Below are 11,734 nucleotides of genomic sequence, written 5' to 3'. Positions count from 1 at the left end.
TATACTGAACGATTATCGTTCATTTTTGCTCGTTTCAACGATTTTTTAGAACGATAATGGAAAAAAGGCCTTTAGACAGGAACATCACTAAACCAGCATTGCTGCTTCTTCTTTCTTAGCATCAGCAAGGGCCCCATAGGTCGGACCCCCACTGATGCACCTTCACTTTGTAAAGTAGTAGAAGATACAAAGTAAAAGGCAGTATGTACACAAATCCCCTTGTACAGCAACTATACAATCACTAAATAGCAAGGTTTATTGAAAATATCAATATGTGGACAGAACACATAAAAACAATTAAAATAGTGTCAATCAACAAGAAGGACAAAAACCAGGCGGTCAACCCGCTAAGTGACCAACCAACCCCATTGCCCCTGGAAAAAGGAACATGTATTGAGTAAACACCCCCCAAATGTCATTAAATACAGTTCAGAATAACATCATCCACTGGCGTAACTGCAGGGGATGCGGTTGCACCCGGGCCCAGGAGCCTTAGGGGGCCCATAAGGCCTCTCTTCTGCATATAGGGAGCCCAGTACTATGAATAAAGCATTATAGTTGGGGCCCTGTTACAGGTTTTGCATTGGGGCCCGGAAGCTTCAAGTTACGCCTCTGATCATCCTCCCATATCACCATCTAACTTAATAACAGTCACAGACAAATCAAGTGCCATGTTTAATAGTAGCATGATGAAAGTGCAATGTACATAACCTAAATGGCACAGGATCTTTCCATCTCAATCTCAATAACAGAAAATATATGGTACAACAGAAGTTATCCAAAAAGAGAACAGGCTGTAACGGGGAAGAAGAAGAGTAAGTACCCCACCGAAAAATGGGGAGGCTTCCTCAGGGGCGGAGATCAGACCTCAACTGTTCATAAAGTGATGGCATATCCTACTGGTGTGCTATAGCTTTTCGAGATGGGATAACCCTTCAAAGCCACATCATGTTATTTCTACCACAGCGGAGATAGTTGTGGTTTAGAATACTACTTGTAGTATAGGATTACACTGGTTTGTTTGTGTCTAATGTATAGATGTGCATTCACCGTACCATTTGTACAGAATGTTCTCCCTCTGCCTTGTATACTTTTATGACTTACTAAGAGCCTTAAATTACCATCTGGCTGAAAGTGGAAATCCTTCACACATACAGTCATAGTTGATCACTCTCCACCCCATGGGTCTGTCTCTATTCATCTCAGATGGTTACTAAATACATATATAAAATGACCGTAAAATGTTAAAGTGTGCCGAAAATCAAACGATTATTGGATCATCTAAAAGTACCTTAACCCTTTCCAATCCAATTTGTATCCTGGTTTTCCTAGGGGGGGGGGGGGGGCTTACTCTTTGTCTGCTGTTATACAAAAACGCTATATTCTGGCTAAAGCCAGTACTGCATGAGGTGACACGTTGGATAGGCTCTGACAGCAGAGAGGCTGGTAATTTACAGTAAGAGAACCCCGACGGACGTCTTCCAAAATCGTAGCTGTACAGCCTTAACCCCTTAGTGACAGCCCCATATCTCTCTCTATACAGTGCGGGTTTATTACAGCTGACACCCGCGGGCAATAGCTGCAATCGGCCACACGGCCCATCGCGGCTATTAACCCTTTAAATGCCGCTGTCAATTCAGACCAATGTTTGGGGGTCCTGTACGGCCTCCCCGCAGTGAGATCGGGGGAGCCGTGCAGGTGGCATATTTAGGATTTCAGCGGCAGTTCAGCAGCGCTGCTGATTAGAGCCACCGGATTGGCTCTTTGGCACCACGTGACTACACAGCGTGCATGCACATTGCCTTCTGCAGCCGTGCACTACACACTACAGTTTAGCAGCCGTGCACTACACACTACACTTAAGCAGCACGGAGTTAGGTTTAGGGTTACCTAAACCTAACTCTAAACCCTAACCCTAAACCTAACCCTAAACCCTAACCCCGTGCTGCTTAAGTGTAGTGTGTAGTGCACGGCTGCTTAACTGTAGTGTGTAGTGCACGGCTGCTGAAGGCAATCCGTGTGCACGCTGTGTAGTCAAGTGGTGCCGAAGAGCCAATCAGGTGGCTCTAATCAGCAGCGCTGCTGAACTGCGGCTGAAATCCTAAATATGCGTGCAGGTGTCATAGCAGCCGGGGGCCTTCTGAAAGGCCTCATGGCTGTCTTGGCAGACTGCCCTTCTTTGCTCCCTTCAAACCAATGTAGCGGTGTACCTTAACACCAGATAGGTTCCCGGGATAACAATAGAGAAAATGCATAAGAATGAAGATCCTGGGAGCAAATGGAAAGAATACTTCAAAGAATCTTAATGCAAGTGACTTACTTGTGTAGAAGGTCCTCTCCGTAGAGACCCCACCCAAAAGCGAAAATGGTGCCTTGTAATCACCAAAAGGATATCCAAAGAAGTTCCAACTCGTTTGCGATGAAGTAACAACTTATTTAAAACACACACAAAAAAAATCAAAAATACAAAGAGAATATAAGTGTATGTGTGATACAGGTACGACGCGTTTCGGGGTTCTGCCATTCGGTGTCTCAGGGGGACAGTTTTTTTTATTGAATCCCTGATTGTGCAATTTAATCGTCAGCATTGCTGATAGGATTGTTCATATGGATGGCCCCATGGATTTTGTGTGTATGGTTAGCTTTACAATGGCAGACGGAAGGAATCAAGTAGTCTCATTAGGGTACTTTTAGACAAGCGGATAGTCGCCCGAATAATCTCTCAAAAGAGCAATTACAGCCGACTGTCGTGCCGTGTAAATACGGGAGCAAATGGGGCAAGGGAGCGAGAATTGCTAATTTCTTGGAATTTTGTAAAAAGTCCCATGTAAAAAGGCAGTCATTCATCTATAAACGACTGCTTGTTTACACTGAATGGAGGCGAGTGGCTGGAACAGATCTCTAGTACGCTCCACCGCCATTTAGGCCGTTTTCAATGTGAACCACATTCTTTTGAATGGGATCATATTCATGAGCGATTTTTATTTATTCATTTTTTTCCTGCATCGCACTGTGATGGGGGAAACAAATCACGGCATGTCCTATCTGTGGGCGTGCCCTCTCATCACCCATTGTTTTCAATGGGGCTGGTGGTACCTCGTGCTACCGTAGGTGCATGAGAGTGCAATGTGAGGTTTCCCATTGAAAACAATGGGAGACACTCCACGATCCTCCGGTGCTGTGCCGAAAGGAGTGCTACTTCCTCGAAGTGATGTGAGGCGGTTTTGTTATAAATCTGCTGGGAAACCGCATGTTGGTGAGCACAATATCGGGTCATGATTAAAGGCCCAATATTGCACTCACTCGTGTGAAGTTAGCCGCCTAAGTTAGTGATTATCGCTCCTGTGTGTGATGACCGATGGGATGGCTGTTGGGTTCTGAACCGCCTGACAGTAGTCCCGTGAAAGAGGACCCTCAGGCTCTGTTCATATTTGCATTGAAGTCTTCATTCAGAGATGCTGGTGCAGATCTGTCCCAGATGAAATAGTGCAGCATGGTGCAAACTGATGGAGGGCATGATGGAAGTTGCACAAACCCCATTATATTCCATGGGGTCCACCAGGTGGTACTCAGTTCCATCATAGGACGGGTCCAATCCCAGAAGGAAAACAGAATCCATGAAAGCAGAAATGAACAGAGAACAAACGAGTATGGAGGGGAGCACCAGTGTGATTTCTGCTGTGAGTGATAGCTTATTTTGGTTCTTCTGAGAAGATCCTAAGAACATAATGGGAATGTACACATACACATCATAGGAGCTGCTGATTGCAAAGTCTTATGACGCAGAGAAATAAATGTATCATCAACTTCCAGTACACTTGTAAGCCCTGGTAATATGTTAATGAATTGACAGGGTGTTGGCGTCGACCAGGTCTTTGTTCTCTCTGACATTTGCATTTACTGTTAAACAAATGGGCTAATATCTCTGTATACATTGGTCACCGTTGGTATACAACAGATCCATGGATTCACACCAATGTTCAATAGACTTACAGCCAACATCCTTTACAAAACAGGATACTAATAGTTCGCAATCTGTTTACCAACTGGGTGTAATGTTAACATGATAGGTAATAGGAAAGAAATCATACTCTAATCAGGTATTTAACAACCATCCCCACCTTCTAGATGACATGTAATGGCCAGATTGATAAGCAGGTGAAAGGGACAGATATAACACAATGCATTACATGGACCTATTGTCATGTTTGTGATAGTTTGTTCTCCTGGGGCTTGTAGTACTTTCAGGTGTACATCACTGCAAGTGGGGGCTGATTTGGCGGGCAGATGGTACAAATCACCTGGGATCGGTGCACATAAGTACCAGCCCCGCTCACTAGAGGGTGCAGGTCATTATACCTCATCCTCTCCTTACTGAATGCTGGTGACAGCGTGCATGCGGTTCTGTTTGGTCTGAACTCTGTCTGATGTAGTGTCGGTCACCAGAATTCCCTGCCGTCTGTAGGTGTGCTGATGCCTAGTCAGTGTGAACTTTGTTCTGTGTGGAGGCCTGGATTTCCCCTCCGCTTGCGAGTGAGCAGACACTTGGGTTTCCCCCTCGGCCTGCCGCCGCCTGGGTTTCCCCCTCGGCCTGCCGCCGCCTGGGTTTCCCCCTCGGCCTGCCGCCGCCTGGGTTTCCCCCTCGGCCTGCCGCCGCCTGGGTTTCCCCCTCGGCCTGCCGCCGCCTGGGTTTCCCCCTCGGCCTGCCGCCTGGACTCCAGCCTGCGCCTGCCGCCGCCTGGACTCCAGCCTGCGCCTGCCGCCGCCTGGACTCCAGCCTGCGCCTGCCGCCGCCTGGACTCCAGCCTGCGCCTGCCGCCGCCTGGACTCCAGCCTGCGCCTGCCGCCGCCTGGACTCCAGCCTGCGCCTGCAAACGCCTGGACTCCAGCCTGCGCCTGCAAACGCCTGGACTCCAGCCTGCGCCTGCCGCCGCCTGGACTCCAGCCTGCCGCCGCCTGGACTCCAGCCTGCCGCCGCCTGGACTCCAGCCTGCCGCCGCCTGGACTCCAGCCTGCCGCCGCCTGGACTCCAGCCTGCCGCCGCCTGGACTCCAGCCTGCCGCCGCCTGGACTCCAGCCTGCGAACGCCTGGACTCCAGCCTGCGAACGCCTGGACTCCAGCCTGCGAAGGCCTGGACTCCAGCCTGCGAACGCCTGGACTCCAGCCTGCGAACGCCTGGACTCCAGCCTGCGAACGCCTGGACTCCAGCCTGCGAACGCCTGGACTCCAGCCTGCGAACGCCTGGACTCCAGCCTGCGAACGCCTGGACTCCAGCCTGCGAACGCCTGGACTCCAGCCTGCGCCTGCGAACGCCTGGACTCCAGCCTGCGCCTGCGAACGCCTGGACTCCAGCCTGCGCCTGCGAACGCCTGGACTCCAGCCTGCCGCCGCCTGGACTCCAGCCTGCCGCCGCCTGGACTCCAGCCTGCCGCCGCCTGGACTCCAGCCTGCCGCCGCCTGGACTCCAGCCTGCCGCCGCCTGGACTCCAGCCTGCGCCTGCGAACGCCTGGACTCCAGCCTGCGCCTGCGAACGCCTGGACTCCAGCCTGCGCCTGCGAACGCCTGGACTCCAGCCTGCATCTGCAACCGCCTGGATTCCCCCTCCTTATTGGAACGATCGCCCTGCATTTAAGCAGGGTTCCCCTACTTCTGTGGTGTAGAGACTTGCTTGCCTTTTTCCCTTAAGCCGTTTTCGCTTATACAGCGAATGTGAAAGGCTGAGCCATGATAGTTTGAATACGCCAACAATGTATCTGCCTGTCTAAACAGGCTGAATGAGAGCGAACGAGCCCGCGGTGACATCACTTGTTTGCCTGAGAATCGGCTCGTTTAAAAGCAGCCTTTGTTTGGTGGTCTTGAGTCCATTCATCCCTCTAGCTATAATATATTATAATGGTCTAGGTTGCTGTTCACATGCCCCGCACCAACGTAACACCTAGATGGGGATTCTTAAGGAAGCTATAACAAAGCTCACCGTAGGAGTAATGCACGGGTACAGGAACTATATAACATCCTAAAAATAGTCTACCACCAATATATGACGCTGCCGATAATTTGTGTGATATTTAATGTCATGTGACCGAACAACCCACATAGAGGATGTCTGAGAGAGTTAAAAGATACAATTCTGTCTTTTTATACAGGCAAGGAGCTGTTTACATATGGAAGTATACAGCTAACATTCAGCTTACACTTCCCCGTGCGACTTGCGCCCTATTTACAGGGAGGCGCCACATTAAAGGGGTTTTCCAGGGAAATACTATTGATGACCTATCATTGGGATAGGTCATCAATAGTTGATCGGCCGGGGTCCATTGCTCGAGACCCCGACTGATCAGATTAGCGGATGCATGCTATCAGCGCTGCAATGGCACCTCCGTGTAGTGGCCGACGCTTGTAACTGCAGGCATGGCTCTCATTGATACAAACAAAAATAGGACATGCGATTTTTATGGTCGGCGTGAAAAATTGTCCATTACGCAAATAGGCGGTACCCAGGCACACGCAAATATGGAACAGGAAACAAAAATGTGCCTTTGGCCCGGTGGTGCCAACAGCGCCCCCTCCCTGCTGGAGCGGGAAGTAATGACGTCACATTTATTGCACACATAGCTATAGTCGCATTTATGGTCCATTGGCCACAATGGGATAAGAAATGTATTTCATGTTATATACGGTTTTCTGCGGTGCCCGTAGTACAAGAAAGGGCACCATTTTGGGCCGTCTTGGATAAATGGCGCCTATGGCTGCATTCGATGACTGCGAAAGGAACTTTTCTAACAAGGGTTTTCCAAAAAGAGCTTTATAGGGCTCCACCATTGTACAGATGATCAAGCCCGCAGCAGAGGGACCCACAGTGCCCCTCATGTGGGCATAATAGCAGTAAGCAAGCTTAGTGCTATGTGCAGAGGTGAAGCAGCCGGCAGGAGGACCGCGCTGCCGCCTCAGCAGCAGCACGTAGCTGATCTGCTGTGTAACCGAGGCAGCCATGTTTACTCCGGGCAACGCGTCACGTGTCATCTGTTCACAACGCCTCACAGCGACCCCTGCAGCCCGCAGTGGTGTACAGCAGCCCGGCTCGATTGAATCCGGGCTCACTTCTCTTAACAGAAGGAAATGAGGAGACATCCGGGGAGCGCGGAGACGTGCCAGGGGGAGGTAAGTGGGGTGTGCGGGTCACCGGGCACACGGTGCCCCCTGTAGTAACCATGAGTGTCCTCCATGGAGCCCGCCTATGCATACACGTAGTCACTACCTCCTCTCCATAGGGGTCATGCTGGAGTATCTCTGTATGCAGTGATACAGATCGGTCATCACATATACATAATAACGGGTGACATTAAGGACATTTTATGGGTCTTTGGCAAAAAGAAATGCTTGAAATAAGAAATTTCCCAATTCTCTTAATATTGGGATTATTCCTGCTGCCTGAAGCAACAGTAGGGCAGTTGTCTCGTATTGTTGGGTCCTTATGGTTGCGCTATACGCAGGGTGTAGCTAAGGGTGCTTAGGTGCAAAAGTTCAGCTTGGGCCCCCCACTGTCCCCCCTGCCCCCCTTCACCGCCGCCCTCCACACCTCCCTCCTGGAGGTACTTTTTCTGTGGTCTGCCCCCCAAATATACTGTATAACCAGTGGCTCGGCTCTAAATAGTGCAGTCACCATACAATAGATACCCGTTCTACACAGTGATAGTGATTACAGTGCAGTTACCTCCTGTGATCACACGGTCCATTATCTCTGATGTCATCCACTTTTCTTTCTTTTTTTTCCCCATTCGGTCCAGACAGCCGTGAAGATTTCCCATATCGTCTCTGCACACTTTTCTACCCCCAATGCCCATCACAGTATCTCCCACAGTTAAGGTGCCCCCTCTTGTGCCCCACAAAGTAATACTGCTCTCCCATATTGATCACCACAGGAAATAATGCCCGCTTTGTACCCTCACACTGTAATAAGCCCCACGTAGAAATAATTATTTTCTGTGTTCCCTGCAAATTAATCATGCCCACTTTGTGCTTCAGAAAAGTAATAATACTCCCAAAGTAACAGTGCCTTTTTGTGCCCCTTAAAGGGGATGTCTGAGTTTTTTTTTTTAAATTCCTGCTCCCCATATGTGAAAATAATAATCTTATCCTCGCCTCTTCCAGCTCAGCTCAAGTCTCTTCGCCAGGACTCTGTTCATAGACTGAAAACATCCCCCTATGGTGACAGTAGTCCCTGGCAGAGCTGGGCTGGGTCTGCCATGCTAGGGGTTGCCAGTGCAGCTTCCTCTACTCACTACATACGATTGTCAATGGGAAAGTTTGTACTTAGCAATTTTTGTGCGATGCTTTTTTAACATTAGAAAGTCCCATTGACAATCGCGTGAAAAGAACGCTGCGATGTCGCGTGAAAAAACGCGCAAAAAAAAATGCAAGTGGGTGTTCACCCTTGAATGCACACGCGCTGATTGAAAGCTGTCCCCCAGGATCAGCAGAAAAATGGAGCATGCTTTTAAGGCCTCGTCTATAGGGGCGACGCGGCATCGCCGCGAGAAAATAGCAGCGATATCGCATGCTGGTCTGTGCGATGTAGCTGCAGTGATACCGCGACTTTGTAGCACCACATGCAAGAATTTTCACAGGGGGGAAGGAGGGGAGTGGGCTTAAAATATAAGCCGTACCCCTAAAAAAAAAGCCATAGCTTAAAAATATTTTGTTTTAAAAGTATACATCACCCAGAGGCGCTGTCCGCGGCTCCGCTGCAGCTTCTTCCCGTCTGATCTGTCCGTGGATGATTTAAGGCTGTACAGCTCTGATGTTGGAAGACATCCGTTGGGGTTCTCTTACTCTATATTGCCAGCCTCTCTGCTGTCGGAGCCTATCCAATGTGTCACCTCATGCAGTACCGGCTTTAGCCAGCAGATAGCGCCGTTTTATAACAGCAGAAAAAAAGTGAGCCCCCTAGGAAAACCAGGATACAAATTGGATTAGAAAGGGTTAAATTGAGCTGTCCAGAACTGGACATAGTATTCCAGATGAGGTCTGACTAAGGCCGCCTTTCCACGGGCGTTGCGTTATAATGCAGCGGATTTCAGCCGCAGGAGAACACTAAGGCCTCCTTCCCACAAATGGATTTCTGCCGCGTAATTCGTGACGAAAATCCGCTGCGTTGCCCGCTGCTATTAGGTTCTATTGAACCTAGTAGCGCAGTGCTCACGGTGCGGAATTCCACCGCAGAATTCCGCACCGTGAAATCACCCGACCTCACCGGCGGCATGCTCTGTTTGCCGCGGGTGTACGCGTGGACGGCTTCCATTGCAGTCAATGGAAGCCGTCCGTTCACGCTATCTTCCGCTGTAGCACAGCGGAAGATTGCTTGAAAACGCTTCCCCCGCCTACTGCCGCCGCATCATATGACGCGGCCGGCGCATCACATGACACGGCCGGCTGCGTCATGTGATGCGGTGGGCGTGTCATGTGACGCGGCCGGCATGTTGCATGACGCAGCGGCGGTGGGCGGGGAAGCGTCATGCAGGAGCGAGGACGCCGGATCCACAGGTAAGTATGGGGTCTCTGGGGGGCGCCGTGACGGGCTTCGCCGCAGAATATTCTGCAGCGGAGCCCATCATGGCCGTGTGCAGCCGGCCTAAAGTCACAGTGATTTTCTGCGATGGACCTATCATAATGATAAGTGCATCATGGAAAATCAGGGCCTGCCGCAATTTTTAAACACGAGCGGAAAATCGCGGTAGATTTCCGCTCGTGTACATCGGGCTGCGCTCTCCAGAGTTATCCTAAGGAAAGATTATAAAAACTCACAAAAAACCTCCCAAGGTGTTATATGTGCCCCTGGGTCAGTCCGCTGATGTACTAATCCATGCGGTAATCAGGGGCTGTCGCTTCCTTCACCTCCACCTGTGTGTGATGTCATCTGTCCGCTACACAGGATATCATTGGGCCTCTGTGTGAGGGGCCGGGGCTCTTTAATTATACTTACCCTTCTCTGATAGGTTATCTTATAGATTGTCTGCTGACCTGATCTGACCTGACCTGATCTGACCTGATCTGACCTGATCGGGTCCATATAGCTGCTGGAGAAGGTCACTAGATTCATGGTTAATCTGGGATTTATAGCTGAAGTGTAGCCACAACACATGTGCCTGTGTACGGCTTGTGGAGCGGACTGAGGCTGTACATACATGTTAAGGGCTCTACACGCCAGCCGGAACCATCTGGGAAGTCCATGTATTATAGTACTAGAGTATTAAAGTGTGTAACCTAATGTACCCGTAGACCACACATGTCAGACACAGGCCCAGGGCCGAATCTGTGTGTAACGTGATGTACCCGTAGACCACACATGTCAGACACAGGCCCAGGGCCGAATCTGTGTGTAACGTGATGTACCCGTAGACCACACATGTCAAACACAGGCCCAGGGCCGAATCTGTGTGTAACTGTGTGTAACCTGATGTACCCGTAGACCACACATGTCAAACACAGGCCCAGGGCCGAATCTGGCCTGCTGTCTCATTTTATATACCGCCGGCCGTGCAGCAAACCCGCAGGCATTCCACTCGCCCAGCTTGTATCTCCGATCCGGTGGTGGCAGTGCAGAGTATGTGACCGCTGACCTATTTTTACCCTGCTGTCTGCATGCACCGTCCTTTTACTCCTGCGGCCGCTATGGGGGCCACTATTGCTCATGCGGCCGCTATGGGGGCCACTATTGCTCCTGCGGCCGCTATGGGGGCCACTATTGCTCCTGCGGCTGCTATGACTAAAGGGGTTACTATGGTAGCCAATATGACTGAGGTCATTATGAGAGTCAGTATAACTACTGCGGCCACTATAGGGTCCATTATTATTTAGAGGGTCACTATTACTACTGCAGCCACTATGGGGGCAACTATGACTAAAGGGGTTACTACTGCAGCCACTATAGCTACTCCAGCCACAATGAGGACCACTATGACTGAGGTCACTATGAGGTTCACTATAACTACTGTGGCCTCTATGGGGGCACTATTACTATGAGGTTTACTATAACTACTGGGGTCAGTATTACTACTGCAGCCACTGTGGGGGTTACTATTACTATACAGTCTTAGGGCTCCATCCCACGGACGGATTTCCAAATCCGCTGTGTTGCCCGCAGCTATTAGCTTCTATTGAACCTAATAGCTCAATGCTCACTGTGCGGAATTCCGCACCGTGAAATCCCCCGTCCTCACCGGCGGCATGCTCTATTTGCTGTGGGTGTACGCACGGATGGCTTCCTTTGCAGTCAATGGAAGCCGTCCGTCACGCTATCTTCCGCTGTAGCGGAAGATAGTGTGAAACCGCTTCCCCGCCTACCGCCGGCGCGTCATGTGACGCTGTGGGCGTGTCGTGACGTGGCCGGCGTGTCACATGATGCTGCGGCACGTCACGCTGAAGCTTCTTGCGGGACGTAGGACGCCGGATCCGCAGGTAAGTATTGGGGTCTCTGGGGGGCGCCATGACGGGCTCCGACGCGGAATTCCGCGTTGGAGCCCGTCACGGCCGTGTGCAGCCAGCCTTACAATTACATTCGGCCCCTTTGCAGGCAACCATAAGCCTAATTTCCCACTGGCGAGAGCTATATGAGGGTGTGAATATTGCCCTGATATCGCGCTCCCCACCATGCGAAGGCCCCATGGATGCGAGGATCGCGGAGTTCTCCCATTTCCTTTAATGAGGCCGCCGCTGCTGCCGGCCCCATTGGAAGC

The 11,734-nt window shown here is 50.6% G+C and overlaps 1 protein-coding gene across 1 annotated transcript in view; it reads left to right on the top strand.

Annotated features, from left to right (window-relative positions):
* Positions 1-7,073: 7,073 nt before the first annotated feature.
* MFSD13A (major facilitator superfamily domain containing 13A) overlaps positions 7,074-11,734 on the top strand; it is a 30,258-nt gene continuing 25,597 nt past the window's right edge. Inside the window, exon 1 of the mRNA XM_066600927.1 lies at positions 7,074-7,160. The gene's annotated coding sequence lies outside the window, so the exon portion shown is untranslated. The remainder of the gene's footprint in view (positions 7,161-11,734) is intronic.

The sequence above is a fragment of the Eleutherodactylus coqui genome, chromosome 4, assembly GCF_035609145.1.
Source record: "Eleutherodactylus coqui strain aEleCoq1 chromosome 4, aEleCoq1.hap1, whole genome shotgun sequence".
NCBI lineage: Eukaryota > Metazoa > Chordata > Amphibia > Anura > Eleutherodactylidae > Eleutherodactylus > Eleutherodactylus coqui.
This window is presented reverse-complemented; position numbering and strand designations above follow the sequence as displayed.